The following is a 14,587-nucleotide window of genomic DNA, read 5'->3' as shown; positions in this document are numbered from 1 at the left end:
CGGGGGTTCTTCCACTTTCCCAGGCTGCTTCCCGCCCCCAGTCAGCTGGCCAGCGGGGGGAAGCCCCGCCTCCAGAGGACCATGTACCTTTGGAAGCTTCAGTCTCCGATTGAAAGGCTTCCTCTTGGGATGGTGTGTCTGTGTTACTTTGAAGAAGTTGGCAGCAACTCGTGAGTAGAGAGGCCAATCTGTCGCTTCAGAGTCGCCAGAAACGGGGGGGGGGGGGAGAGAAACGTCTGCTAAGCACTTCATTATTCCCTATGGGGAGATCGATTCTTATAGGGTATAATGAGGAATTGATCTGGAGGTTTCGGGGGCTCTGGGGGAGCTGTTTTTTGAAGTAGAGGCACCAACTTTTCAGTATAGTATCTAGTGCCTCTCCCCAAAGTACCCCCCAAGTTTCAAAACGATTGGACTAGGGGGTCCAATTCTATGAGCCCCAAAAGAAGGTGCCCATATCCTTCATTATTTCCTATGGAAGGAAGACATTTAAAAAGGTGTGCTGTTCCTTTAAATGTGATGGCCAGAACTCCCTTGGAGTTTAATTATGCTTGTCACACCCTTGTTCCTGGCTCCACCTCCAATGTCCCCAAAGTCTCCTGGCTCCACGCCCAAAGTCCCCAGATATTTCTTGAATTGGACTTGGCAGTCCTAATTACTATGTATAGGTGTGAAAGTTGTACAATGAAGAAAACTAACAGGAAGAAAATAGATTTTTTTAAAATATGATGTTGGAGAAAAGTTTTATGGATACCGTGGACCACCAAAAAGACCAAATCAAGCCTGAACTTTCACTAGCTGCCAGATGACTGAACTGAGGCTATCGTACTTTGTTCACATTATGAGAAGACCTCACTGGAAAAAACAATAATGTGAGGAAAAGTTGGAGGTAGCAGTAAAAGAGGAAGATGCAGGGCTTTTTTTGTAGAAAATGTCCAGTCAGAACTCGTTTGCATATTATGCCACACCCCCTGACATCACCATTGTTTCACACAGGGCTTTTTGTAAAAAAAGCCCAGCAGGAGCTTATTTGCGTATTAAGCCACACTCCCCGATGCCAAGCCAGCCGGAACTGTGTTCCTGTGCATTTCTGCTAAAAAAAAAGCCCTGGGAAGACGCAACATGAAGTGAATTGACTCAAACAAGAAAGCCACAGCCCACCGTTTGCAAGACCTGAGAATGGCTGTTTTAATGATGTGACATTTTGGAGGACATTAATTCTTATGGTCGCTGTTAAATTAGAAGCAACTTGATGGCACAATTTAATGTTTGTGCTGCTTTTACAAAGCTACAAACACTTTGACAATGACAAGAAATCTGTAGCCACTGAAGGTCCAATTGTTTGCATGGATAAGTGTTACCATTTTCAATAAGACACACCTATAAAAAATGAGTGCAAATTATTTCAGTGTCTCCCAGCTTTGTGAAAAGCAATGACTGGATTTGACCAACACTAAAGTAATGCAGACATTATTTATAGCAAGCAAATCCTTTGCTAGCAGATCCCACTACTCATTATCTATACCGTCCTTATTTTTGCTATTTTACTTTATTTTTTCTCTATGATTTCAAATGAATTCAATGAAAAATTATAAATCTTATACAGTTAAAGCTGAACACAGTGAGTTTTTGAGATAAAAATGAGGCCTTTGTTTAAAATATGCAAACTAGTATATTTGCATATTTTAAATCTTTATAAACATACTGTATCATCTCACAGAGGTCTGGGAGGAGCAGAGCAGAGGAGCTCTGATAGCTGAGACAGCTGGAGAAATTGCTGAGAATTTCTGAGTTTTGAAGGACTACATTCTAAGGTTTGTGGGGCTGCCTAAAATTCTAAGGTGTGATAGCTGGGGAACTGCTCTTTGTTTGGTTGACTGCTCTTTGTTTGGTTGACTGCCTTAAGGGTGAAAGAGATTGAGAGTGATTGCTGCTGATTGAGAGTGATTGCTGAGGAGTGCCCTGCTCCACCTCTTTGCATTTTAAGCTGCGCCTTGCCAAAGGCGCGAGCCTTTGGCGCGAGCCGAAGGGCGAGAGCTAAAGGGCTCTTGGCCTGTGGCTCTTCGCCTAGGGGCTCTCTAAGGAGCAGGAACCCAGATCCCTGGCTTCCTTGTTCTCCAAATAAGGTAAGTTCCCAATAAGGTAAGTTTAGGTAAGTTGACCCGCCAGAAGGGGAGCCACTTAAACAGCATTTAAAGAGGACTGTATATTTTAATATATATATATATATACACAATGAAGATAGAATGCCAGCAGGGGGATGGGGGCTTTCCAGTGTTTTGCACTGAGTGTCACATGTATGACTATCTGCCCAAAGGACAGAAGTCTTGGGTGTGTGCTCGATGCAAGGAGCTCCTGGTCCTCAGGGAACGAGTTCGTACCCTTGAGGCCGAGGTGACTGCCCTGGAGAAGCAGAGACGGTCAGTTAGGCACTTGGGGAAGACTCTCGGGGGCGTATTAGATGAGCCCCGCTCTGAACGTAGCAGCCCCGTTGCTGCCAGAGAGTGTGAGGGTCGAGAGGGAACAGGGCACCGTGCTGAGGATAAGGGGAATGCGCCCTCAGAAGGGACCTCTTCTTCGGTTGGTGAGCGGGAATCCTTTCGCGCCAAGGAACCATCCCTGAGCAGGGGGAGAGGGGGGGTATTGGTAGTTGGTGATTCGATCATTAGGCAAGTAGACAGCCGGGTGGCGAAACCGCGTACTGACCGTATGGTGACTTGCCTGCCTGGTGCGAAGGTAGCGGACATTACGCGTGTAGTAGATAGACTGATAGACAGTGCTGGGGAGGAGCCTGTGGTCGTGGTGCATGTTGGCACCAACGATGTGGGGAAATGCAGTCGTGAGGTCCTGGAGGAAAAATTTAGGCTGCTAGGCGGGAGACTTAAGGCCAGGACCTCCAAGGTAGCCTTCTCGGAAGTGCTACCTGTTCCACGTGCAGGGCAGGAGAGACAGGCACAAATTAGAAGTCTCAATGTGTGGATGAGACGATGGTGTAAGGAGGAAGGGTTTAAGTTTGTTAGGCACTGGGATGCTTTCTGGAACAAGCGGGAGCTGTACAAAAGAGACGGTCTCCACTTGTCCCCGGATGGAACCAGGCTGCTGGCGCTTAAAATCAAAAAGGTGGCAGAGCAGTTTTTAAACTAAATCTTGGGGGAAAGCCGACAGGAGATGAAATGTCTCTGGTTCGGGAGGACTCGTCTCAAAGAGATGAAGGGTTAGCTGCTATTTTTCTACCGGGTAACGGACCGGAGTTGTCCACTGTGAAGGTGACAAACAATATGGACTGTCTGCCAGTGTCTCGAGGCGGCAGGAGGAAGATGGCGGGCCTAGCTCGCCTGGGAAATTATAGATGTTTGTATGCAAATGCTAGAAGTGTTCAAAGTAAAATTGGTGAATTGGAATGTTTAGTGCTGGGAGAAAACATAGACATTGTGGGAATTACAGAAACTTGGTGGAATGAGGAGAATCAGTGGGACACGGTGATTCCTGGATATAAGCTATATCGGAAGGATAGGGAGGGAAGGGTTGGAGGTGGGGTGGCTCTGTATGTCAGAGAGGATATACGGTCCAGTAAGGCTGAGATCAGAGAATTAGATTCACTTTTAGAAATGCTTTGGGTTGAAATAGAGGGCCCAAAAGGAAATTTAACTATGGGAGTTTGTTATCGCCCACCAAATCAAAAGAGAGAGGACGATTATAATATGATGGAAGGCTTAAAGATAGCGGCTAAACGTAAAAACTGTGTTGTAATAGGTGATTTTAACTACCCGCAGATTGATTGGGTCAATATGTGTTCTGGTCGAGAGAAAGAGATTGAGTTTCTTGATGCTCTCAATGACTGTGCTATGGAGCAGATGGTCTCAGAACCTACCAGGGGTGGGGCGATCCTGGATTTGGTCCTAAGTAATGCCCAAGACTTGGTGAGAGATGTAAAAGTGATTGCGCCGCTTGGGAGCAGTGACCATAATGTTATTGATTTCACCGTTTGTATAAATAGGGAGTTGTCCAAAAAGACCACCACAACCACGTTTAACTTTAAAAGGGGTAAATACACTGAGATGAGGAGGCATGTGAGGAAGAAACTGAAAGGAAAGGTACATACGGTCAAAACCCTTGGGGAAGCTTGGACGCTATTTAAAACTATAATCCTAGAAGCTCAGATAAAATACATACCACAAGTTAGGAAAGGCACAAACAGGCATAAGAAAAGGCCTGCGTGGTTAACAAACAAAGTAATGGAAGCTGTAAAAGGTAAGAAGGACTCCTTTAAGCGGTGGAAAACCAGTCCAAGTGAGATTAGTAAAAGGGAACACAGGCTGTGGCAAATCAAATGCAAGACTGTGATCAGGCAGGCAAAAAGGGACTATGAGGAGCATATCGCAAAAAACATAAAGACCAACAATAAAACTTTCTTCAAATATATTAGAAGTAGGAAACCAGCCAGGGAGGCAGTGGGGCCCTTGGATGACCATGGGGTAAAAGGATTACTGAAGGAGGATAGGGAAATGGCTGAAAAGCTAAATGAATTTTTTGCCTCCGTCTTCACTGTAGAAGACAAGAACTTTTTGCCCGCCCCAGAACCACTAATTTTGGAAGGGGTGTTGAAAGACCTGAGTCAGATTGAGGTGACAAATGAGGAGGTCCTACAACTGATAGACAAATTAAAAACTAATAAGTCACCGGGTCCGGATGGCATACATCCGAGAGTTCTGAAGGAACTCAAAGTTGAACTTGTGGATCTTCTAACAAAAATCTGTAATCTTTCATTGAAATCTGCCTCCATTCCTGAGGACTGGAAGGTAGCAAATGTCACCCCCATCTTTAAAAAAGGTTCCAGAGGAGATCCGGGAAACTACAGGCCAGTCAGTCTGACTTCAATACCGGGAAAGTTGGTAGAAACCATTATCAAGGACAGAATGAGTAGGCACATTGATGAACACGGGTTATTGAGGAAGACTCAGCATGGGTTCTGCAAGGGAAGATCTTGCCTCACTAACCTGTTGCATTTCTTTGAGGGGGTGAACAAACATGTGGACAAAGGAGACCCGATAGATGTTGTTTACCTTGACTTCCAGAAAGCTTTTGATAAAGTTCCTCATCAAAGGCTCCTTAGAAAGCTTGAGAATCATGGAGTAAAAGGACAGGTCCTCTTGTGGATCAAAAACTGGCTGAGCAATAGGAAGCAGAGAGTGAGTATAAATGGGCAGTCTTCGCAGTGGAGGACGGTAAGCAGTGGGGTGCCGCAGGGCTCGGTACTGGCTCCCATGCTTTTTAACTTGTTCATAAATGATTTAGAGTTGGGAGTGAGCAGTGAAGTGGCCAAGTTTGCGGATGACACTAAATTATTCAGGGTGGTGAGAACCAGAGAGGATTGTGAGGAACTCCAAAGGGATCTGTTGAGGCTGGGTGAGTGGGCGTCAACGTGGCAGATGCGGTTCAATGTGGCCAAGTGCAAAGTAATGCACATTGGGGCTAAGAATCCCAGCTACAAATACAAGTTGATGGGGTGTGAACTGGCAGAGACTGATCAAGAGAGAGATCTTGGGGTCATGATAGATAACTCACTGAAAGTGTCAAGACAGTGTGCGTTTGCAATAAAAAAGGCCAATGCCATGCTGGGAATTATTAGGAAGGGAATTGAAAACAAATCAGCCAGTATCATAATGCCCCTGTATAAATCGATGGTGCGGTCTCATTTGGAGTACTGTGTGCAGTTCTGGTCGCCGCACCTCAAAAAGGATATTATAGCTTTAGAGAAGGTGCAGAGAAGGGCAACTAGAATGATTAAAGGGCTGGAGCACTTTCCCTATGAAGAAAGGTTGAAACGCTTGGGACTCTTTAGCTTGGAGAAACGTCGACTGCGGGGTGACATGATAGAGGTTTACAAGATAATGCATGGAATGGAGAAAGTAGAGAAAGAAGTACTTTTCTCCCTTTCTCACAATACAAGAACTCGTGGGCATTCGATGAAATTGCTGAGCAGACAGGTTAAGACGGATAAAAGGAAGTACTTCTTCACCCAAAGGGTGATTAACATGTGGAATTCACTGCCACAGGAGGTGGTGGCGGCCACAAGTATAGCCACCTTCAAGAGGGGTTTAGATAAAAATATGGAGCACAGGTCCATCAGTGGCTATTAGCCACAGTGTATGGAGCACAGGTCCATCAGTGGCTATTAGCCACAGTGTATGTGTGTATATAACATTTTTTGCCACTGTGTGACACAGAGTGTTGGACTTGATGGGCCGTTGGCCTGATCCAACATGGCTTCTCTTATGTTCTTATGTTCTTATTTGCAATTTGGATTCTTTCAAAACCAGCACATGTGGAGTGCCATTTCTTCTCTCTTTACAATTCTGTCCTAAGGCATTTTCCACATCCTAGCTACAATATTTGTGTGTGTGTGTGTGTGGTGTGTGTGTCACTAAGAAAATAATGTGGGAAATACAAAGCACTGGAATGAGAAGAGAGAATCCGCAACTTTTCCTGAACAGTGGATTATGGACTCGGGGCATTCCTGCCCCTCCCTTCATTTCATTTATGTGCAGGTTTACTAGATGTCTTGGACTGGATTGAAACCTCCCAGTGACGTCAATGGGCCAGCAAAATTAGAGCTAAGCAAGACAGCTGCACTCCACTGAATCTACTGAGACTTTATTCTTTGCTCTGATGGTGACACCCGAGACAGATACAATCAATCAGACGGTCTTGGCACAACACCAAAGTAGCAACATTTCAGTATTCTGCATCTGTAAAGTGCAACAATTAGAACACACTGGGCAAGAACATTTCTAAGCTGAACACTTCAGAACAGCTTAGAAATGTTCTTGCCCAATGTGATTATTCAATAATAACAATAAAACAGCATTATTTAAACTGCTTACTGACCAACAACATTCTTTAAAAGGAGAGAGAGATTCCATAGCCAGAACTGTCACATAGCAGAGAACAAGGTTTTAATTTATCTTTTCTTGTCCAATTTTCCCCTTATGTTTTTCTGTAGTCTAAATTATGAATCTAATAAAGCAGAATGAAAACAACATTACAACATTACTTAACAAATTTGTTTTAAAGACATGCAGTTCCACACACATTTTTCTTTACACATCACTTTCAGTCTTGTTTCCCCTGTTAAAAATAAAAATTGGCCAGTAAAGCTATATGCCGACACTAACATCCCCCCACTCCCGAATTCTTCAGTCATTCTCTAACGGACCACTCTAATATTACTGATTTCATAATATCCTCAGCTTTATCACAGAATTCCCTTTCTAACAGAATTACTACACTGAACTATAAACAACATCAGTTTTTAAGATCTTAGAAATTACAGTTATAAAGCATTATATAAGGTAGTTTAAACATTAAGGGCAAGGATTATTGCTATTAATCCACAAACTGGCATAACACGCTGAAAGAAATGAACAGCCTCTTCTGAAGACGGAATCCCAGCACCCAATCTCTCCACAAGAGCTTCTTCCACCTTTCCTGCAAGTCCTTTGTCTTTTCAAAATTGCCCACCCAATCTGCTTTTCATACTGAAGTGAAAAAGATAATTATTTATAATTTTGTGACATTTCCAAGCTTTGTCACCATGGAAGGAAGTAGAGGGATGATAGTTTTGGACTTCATTTGCAATTAATTGACTTTTCGCTGTGGCAAAGGAGCATGATTGCTATTAAGGAAGACACTGTTTCATATATGCTTTCAGGGTTTTCTACCCTGTGGTCATGAAGTTTTCACATATTTTATATGACATGTATAGTGTGCTGTTTACATTCAAATATGATGCACGTAAACACAAACGCTCAGCATTATCTATAGGACAATCAGATTTTAAATACATATTTGAACAGAAAGATATATGCTATGTTCTCTATAGCTTGCACTTGAAAGCTTATCCTAGAATTTATGAAGGGTCATTGTATACGAGGTATCGATTGCCATAGGGAAAAACAGCTAAAGGGCCTTGTGCTAACTTGTAACAGAAATGAGCAACAGTGATCTGATGTGTTTTCCATTTATGACACAATCAAATAAGTGGATTGTGAAGTTCACAGTCACTATGGCACAAACTCCGCCACACCAAGCGCCATTCTGCACTCATTAAAACGAGCACCTTATTAGAAAGACATTCTGAGGAATGGACGTTGAAATACCCAGTAATGCAGTTACTTGTTCTCTCTTCCAAACCAGTTCGAGTGCATAGAAGGGGATGACACCAGCTGACACATACCTCCCAACATCAGCATGTTCACTGGAATGAATGGAATTGTATAATTACAGGGTCTACCAAACAATCAGGAATTGTGCAAAATTTAGCCCCCACCCCACCTTTCTGATCATGTATAAAGGTGAACAGATATTCTGCTTGTGCATGTAAATATGTGAAAAAGTAATCATTAAGAAGGTACAGCTTTACAAGCAACTGGCAAAGCAAATAGCTTGCCAAAGTGGCTGCCCACAGAAATTACAGTATATTTACATTAGTGTGCACATAAATATGGTTGCATTTTAAAATGCTAATTCTGGAGACTTCCCATCATTGAATACAAACCTTCATTTTTACATAGGCCTGTATAACACCTTGTTGCTTTAAATACAAGAAGACTAAATCAATTATTTATTTGTTTATCTATTTAAAATATTTATATCCTGCCTTTTCTCCTTAGGCTTAAGGTGGCTAACAGAGCAACAACATGAACACACGAAAACAATATAAAAGTCCATCTCTATACCCAGACAAAACATTGGGAGCTGCAGAGGGGAAGTGAGCATGATCATCTATCCTCCCTCTTCCAATGGCAAAATATCCATAACTAGGAATAGCAGCTGTTGGGTGGAACCTGGGGATCCCTCAGAAATACAGTTCACCAGATTACAGAGATCAGTTCCCCTGGAGAAAATGAATGCTCTGGAAGGTGTCATCCCCAGGCTTCATTCCCAAATGCCAAGAAGTTTTCCAACCTGGATCTGGCAACCCTCTCCATCCCCCACTGGTGGCCAGCTCTTGAGAAGCAGAAGATTCTCATTCTTCATTTTGTTTTTTTTGGATGCAAGGGCTAAAAGGACTGGAACAAATTTTGCTATCATCGGAGTGATCTTAAGATCCTTATCACTAAGCAAAGGAACCAGAGTTTCCAGAATGTAAAGTGACAGCTGATCAATTAGATGCTTTATATAAGAATCCTTTACATTCTCAAAAAAACAACAACAACAACCCTGCATTCAAGCAAAACATGAAAAAAATGCATTAATCCTGTTAAGGTCACAAGGGCAAATTCTATCAGAATAAGGCCAATTCATAAATATCCCTTGTAGAACCATTGAGGGTACAATATTCAGCCTTGTGAATAAGAAAGCTCTGCAGTATCATGGGATAGTAAAATAGAATATATAGAGGGGTAAAGATTTTGGAAAAAAAGATATCAAAAGACAGAGGTGAGCAAACTTGGTGAGCTCTCAACATCAAACTGCTGTAATCTACGACACACTAGAAAACGCTTTGGGTTTGCCCATATCAGAAATACGATTAGCTGACACTCTAACTAACATCAATTTCTCATCCAGGGCTTTCATTCAGCTTTTGAGTGATTCCCACAATTATTAGAGCTAAATCAAAACCACCTTTTTAGCTATAACTTTTTCAACATTAATTAAATCAATGTAATGGGACTGAATTTCTTTTTTACCATGAATGCACATGAAACATAGTAAGGAAGTATCATTTTGTAAGAGCTGCTTAGAGCAACAAGGGCATTGCACTTGACGTTATATCAATGTAATTTATTTACTTAATTTATATCCTGCCTTTCTCCCCAGTGATGTCTCAAACTAGCTGACATTATTCTTGTCTCTTCTATTGTATCTGCACAACAACCCTGGGAAGTAGGTTAGGTTGAGAGTGTGTAACTGACCAAAAGTAATGCCGCAGGCTTCCATTTGATCCTGGGTCTCCTAGATCCTTGCCAGACACTCTGATTACTGTTCTGGCTCAGTGCTATACGTGTCAACTGCTGATTTAAAAACAAACAAACAAAAGCCCTCCAGCAGCAGGGAGAAATTGTGGTGACAGAGGGATTGAGGCAAGCAAAATGGTACCCGTGTGGGCTGGAACTGGCACCTTCTTACTCACACAGCATGAAAACACAGATTCCCTATGATTTTTACATAAGAACATAAGAAGAACCCTGCTGGATCAGATCAGTGGCCCAACAAACAATGCTTCCTAGCACTGGGTTTAAAATGCTTCCTGCCTCTGAAAATAGAGGTTCCTTTTACTAACCATGGCTTGTAGCCATTGATGGACCTATTCTCCATCAGTCTGTCTTTTGTTGTTGTTATTCAGTCGCACAGTCAAGTCCGACTCTTTGCGATCCCATGATCAAAGTCACGCCAGGCCCTCCTGTCTTCCACCATCCTCTGACGTCTGCTCAAATTTGTGTTAGTTACATCAGTAATCCTGGCCAGCCATCTCATCTTTTGCCATCCCCTTCTTTTGCCTTCTGTCTTACTGTACCTTAAAAGCCATCAATTGCTTCTGGCCATTACTACATCCGCTGATAGTGAATTGTACAAATGAATTACCAATTCAGTACCCTGGTGTTTCCTTATTCCTGGAAGGAAAGATGCCTCAGGAGCTATACAACAAACCAGAGACTCCTGGATCCCCCCTCCCCCATTACAGCTATGGAAAACTCAGTGGAAAAGCTGAGAACGGCAACTAGTCACTCAAATGCAGTTCTGCTGTCTGGTTTTTCTCCCAGCATGATAGGACATGCTCAGCACTAAAGGGAAGGATACCCTGAAGATTTCTGCAATGATCACATCTAATAATGAAAGTAGTTTTCATTTTATAGATCAAGCCAACCAGTCAAAGTGTTGTGTGTACAATGTGTGTGTGCATGTGCATGTGTGTACATGTGCATGCATTGGTCTTTGGTATCCAGGCCCTGAGCAACTTAGTCTGAGAATGCATCTTCTGACTAAAAAGTTAGTCCTCCCAGAATTATAATAAAACATTTTACCTCATCACAACATGCAAAATATTATTTAACCACCAGAGGATCTCAGATGTATCCTTTGAGTATGTTCATACAACGTGATTAACGAGAAGCAGCCTTTTGAAGCTATCAAAAATCAGTATTACTAAAACAAATTTAATTGATATGGCTGCATAAATTATTCTGTACACATTATTCTGTATACATTAAGGAATTTGCAGTGCTGCTGTTACTCTTTTCATTTCCATGAAATAACAGATTTGCAAATAAAGAACAGAAAGATAGTATAAACAACACACCAAAAGGTTGCTTCAGCTTGTGGCATTTTTGTTCATCAAAAATACAACTAAACAATGCTTTCTTTGTCCTTATTGAAAAAGCCCTTTCAAAGTATTTGGAAATATTTGTGTTTTCCCATGCATGGTACTTACAGTCCCCCTTTCTATTGAACTCCTAAATAGGAAACGTAAGAACAAAGGAGAACCACAGCTTTTTTTAATGAAAGTGGAGATAACACAGAGTTTTTAAACTATACTACTTCAACTCTAACTTTAAGAGGAATTTAATTTATGAGAAAAAAAATATAAAGTAATGTGACATAGAAGTCTTTCATGAGGAGCCCTGAAGTCCCCAGCTGTTTTGAGACAAATTCCTATAACAGCACAATGCTCTGTCCCCCTCCCCAGACAAAAGCACTGCTTGAGATAATTCCAGATAGACAGTGAGGACAGCATGAGCTTCTACATGAGCTTCTGGATATTTAGTGCGTGGCCTGAGGTTCTGTTACATCCCATAACATGACAAAGGTTGGTATTGCTGGCAATTTAACAACTGTGTACATTTTTTAATATCCTGCATACCAGCCAGCACAATACAACTACCACTACTCCATTACTCCAGACATAGGATTTGGCCACCTTGAGGAGTTCAGTCCAGAACTTCCCTTGTGGTCTTCAACACAATCAGAAATTCAAAGTGCCTCCAAATAGTTTCCTATTTCTCCAGTACTATGTAGCATACAGACAATGAATTCTGTATTTTCTCCATCCATTGTGAATAGCTAGAGAGGTAAAGGCAGAATATTCAATTTATTATGCACCTCATCTGCTCAGTCCAAAATATACCAGCCAAAGGTTCTTTAGCCGGCTTCCCACCAGTGTGAACAACCAGAGGTTAGTCAGAATTTCCCCATGTACACTTCAACATCTCACAGCTGCTGAGCTGAGACAAGGCAAAAACAGTGAGATGGATATGGGGAGAATTGTGCCAGATGTCATTGCAGTTCATATTAATGGGAAGAAAGAAGAAAACCTCAGTGGAGACAATGTCACTGGCCATCCACAGGAAAGCAGAAAATCTTGGACTTCCGGGGTTGGATCATGGAGAATTGAGCCGTTTCTCAAAAGGGAAGCGGACCGGAGCCTTTGTTCTAGGTAGAGAAGGTGAATCCAACACCTGCTGCCCACTTTTCTCAGCGAGGGAAAAGGCCAAGACATGCATGGAATATTCTGAGGGGATTTACTTTGGCTGAAGAGGAGTCCCAGTGGGGTTCCTTTGAGGCTTTGCAGAGTCTCCATCGAGGAATTGCATTCTACAGAGGGTCTCTGTGGTCATTAAATTGACTTAAATTCATCAAGATTCAAGCTTTCTTTGGACTATCTAAATTTCTAAATATTAATCCTTGAAGAGGACAGTGTTAAAAAGGTTAAATTTGGCTGCAAGGTAAGAAGATCTTTCATTCCAGGACTAAAACCAACTTTATTTGAGATAAAGATTGAAATTTGGACTTAGCTACAATATTCTAAAGTTATAAACAAGAGAAGGGGGCAATTTTGAGACCTTTGGGAGACTTAGAAGCAAAGTTAAAGGCAAAAAAACAACTTATGTTTGGAATACTTGCAGTTTCTGTAAAAAATCCCCATTGTCACTGAGTTGCTGAGCTGGAAGACTGCACAGGAAGTGACATATAGATTGTATCACGAGATCTTTCAACCATTGAGAACGGGACTTTGTGGCAAGAGAAGCAGGAAGAGGCCATTGAAAGAAGGGAACTTAAAGACCTCCTGGCCTTCTCTAGGACTTGACAATCATAGAAAAATTGTGGTGGCCATTAAAAGGTCAAAATAATGTAAAACTCTAAAGAAAAAAACAGGACTTTAAAAACTATTGGAGCTGACAGATTTCACTACTACAGAGTGAAACATATTGGAATATATGAGAGGTTTCAATTTTGGTGGCATTTTGGAGGAAAAAAATTTTTTTTTAAAGGGCTAGAAAAATTGCGGCCACCATTTTGTTTATTTTAAAAACTTTAAAAATTAATATCTCAGGCTAGGAAGCCCTGAGGACAGCGATTTTGGGTGCATTGAAAAGGGCATCTCCTGATCTTCAAGATCCAGTGGTTTATTTTTAATTTGGAGAGATCAACCTGAAATGTTATTTTGGCAATGAGGGGAGTGGAATGTCAGAGCAGAAGCTGCCAAAACTGACACACACAAGGACTGCTTCACTTGAGGAAGGAAAGATGCCAAAGATACAAGAACAACTAGATGCCATGGAGGCAAGACTGATCAAAGTGATGAAGGACCTAATAAAAAATAAAAAGCAAGTAGTTAAAGAACTAGAGGTGGTGAAGTCAGAAATAAAGAAAGAGACTGAAGATCTTAGAAGGGACTCACAAACAACGTTAAACAAAGTACATGTGGTTGAAAATAAGGTGAAAGATCAAGATTCCATGATTAATAAATTGAAGGAGAAAACAGCACTGCAAGATTGCAAGTTAATGGAAAACCAGATTCTTTTGAGAGGAGTACCTGAAAGGAAGGTTCTGATTTAAGGATATATATAATAAGAATCATTGATGAGTTCTTAGAAATAAACTCTGATGAATCCAGTTATTTGTATCATTATATATAAAGGGTTAATTCCCAGTATGCAAAGAAAAACAAATTACCAAGAGATGTGGTAGTAAATTTATTACAAGAGATATGGTGGGAAAGATCTTAAAAAAGCAATTTGAGAAAACACTGGAAATTGAGGGAAGCAGAGTAAGAATCATGAAAGAGTTTCCAAGAAAAGTTATAAATGACAGAAGACTATATAAAAAGCTAACAGATAAGTTGCGGGATATGGACATGAGATACAGATGGATACTGCCAGAAGGTCTAAGTGTTGAACATGGAGGAAAAAGGATTACAATTACAAATGTACTGGAACTGCGAAAGTTTTTTGAAGAAAATAGGGGATTTGTGGATACAGAATAAAAAGAAGAACCATTATGGATTACAAATGAATATCTTGGAATGTAAATGGACTAAATTCACCGCAAAAAAAGAAGGGCTACATTTCAATGGATAAAAAAACAAAAATGTAATATAATTTGTCTACAAAAAGTACATATTAAACAATTGGATTACAAATTTTTATGGAATAAACAATTGGTAAAAGAATTTTTTTCCTTGGCTAAGGAGAAAAAAAGGGGTGTGATTTTTTTTTATATTAAACAAGAATTGGATCCAAAATTGATTTTTAAGGACAATGAAGGCAGATATATAGAGGTGGAAGTGACGATGAATGATAAAAAG

At 41.2% G+C, this 14,587-nt stretch overlaps 1 protein-coding gene across 2 annotated transcripts in view; it reads right to left on the bottom strand.

Annotated features, from left to right (window-relative positions):
• Positions 1–14,587, bottom strand: part of PDE4B (phosphodiesterase 4B) — a 489,843-nt gene that overhangs the window by 174,118 nt on the left and 301,138 nt on the right. The gene's annotated exons all lie outside the window — the stretch shown is intronic.

This window comes from Heteronotia binoei, chromosome 2 (genome assembly GCF_032191835.1).
Source record: "Heteronotia binoei isolate CCM8104 ecotype False Entrance Well chromosome 2, APGP_CSIRO_Hbin_v1, whole genome shotgun sequence".
Taxonomy (NCBI): domain Eukaryota; kingdom Metazoa; phylum Chordata; class Lepidosauria; order Squamata; family Gekkonidae; genus Heteronotia; species Heteronotia binoei.
This window is presented reverse-complemented; position numbering and strand designations above follow the sequence as displayed.